This window comes from Tupaia chinensis, unplaced genomic scaffold (assembly GCF_000334495.1).
Source record: "Tupaia chinensis unplaced genomic scaffold, TupChi_1.0 Scaffold143720_1, whole genome shotgun sequence".
NCBI lineage: Eukaryota > Metazoa > Chordata > Mammalia > Scandentia > Tupaiidae > Tupaia > Tupaia belangeri.
The window spans coordinates 492,138-493,480 of record NW_006203569.1 but is presented as its reverse complement, the minus strand read 5'-3'; positions in this window follow the sequence as shown (position 1 = coordinate 493,480).

Below are 1,343 nucleotides of genomic sequence, written 5' to 3'. Positions count from 1 at the left end.
GTCTGAGAAGTATTTCATAATGGGTAAAGTCTTTTTACAAGCAAAATGAGAAATAGTGATTGACTGTTTTAAAAAAATAATTAGAATAATAATAATAATGACTGGGGAAAACATAGAAAAGATATTGAATGTTGAAGTGGGGAGATTAATGTCTCTATTAACTGACATGGATGGCATTCCCTTTTGAAAAAAGCAATGTAATACACTGTAAAGTTATATGTAATCCAATATAATATAACGAAGATTTTGATGATAATAAAAATAAAAATAAAAAAAAATTTTAAAAAGTTATGAATGATTTTAATAACCATGTATTGATCTTTCATATAGATTCTGTTGAAAGCCCATGATTGTCAAAATGGTATCCATATTTGTAATTCTTTTCCCCAGAAGGACAAATACCTTTATAAAGTGAAACTTAGCAGTTATTCTTTTTTCTTCTGACCTGAGACTGGAAGAATTTTATTTATGAACTAAGATATAAATTATTAGAATTTCCCAGAGACTGAAACGGTTTAATTTTATTTAACAATGCCACTTAAATTTTTTTTTAACTTTCCTGATGGACTGAAATTGAAGAGATCAAATTGCTTTTAACAATCCTGATCTGGATATGTGTAAAAATAGTGATACACCTCAGAATAACTGGGCAACTGCTCAGAAAGGTCAAATTAAAGGCACAATTTGAAGAGGAAGCCATGATTTTAAAACCAGTTTTATATTAATCCCAGAGATCTGAGCAGAAAACTCCGTTTATTCACACAAAGTTAATTAACCCTAAATACTGGCTAGAATCTGAACTACACACTTAACAGGAGACTAGGAGAACTTTCAAATAGTTCCACAAGTTTCAACAAAATGGCTCATAAAACTCTAACAGACCTGTTCCATAATATGTATATGTCCTGACATATAGAACATGGAATTTCTACTGGTTTCAACATAGAATGTGTCCATATAATGCTTTGCTGTTTAGGAGAATGTTAATTGCAATTCTCATATCATTCCACCAATCCAAGGAGTTGTTAAAATCTATAAATTTTAGTATTTCACACAGGTGGGTTATGATAACAAGTTGTCTGGCGAGGAAACGCTGAACTTTTATTTAACTTTTCCAATGCAGGAAAGGTAGTTAGTACATATAGCCTCAGCAGTGTAGAAAAGAGCAACCATGAAGAGGGATATATATTCATATTTAGCCTCACTCTTAGTTCCATCAGGACACCTCTAACAGACTCTAGAGTTTTAAAAAAACTCTCCCATTTAAAATTTTTAAAAAAGCTTTAGGAAATGTTCTAAAGCCCATTTACATGGAAAAACAAAAAGACAATAGTAATGAAATG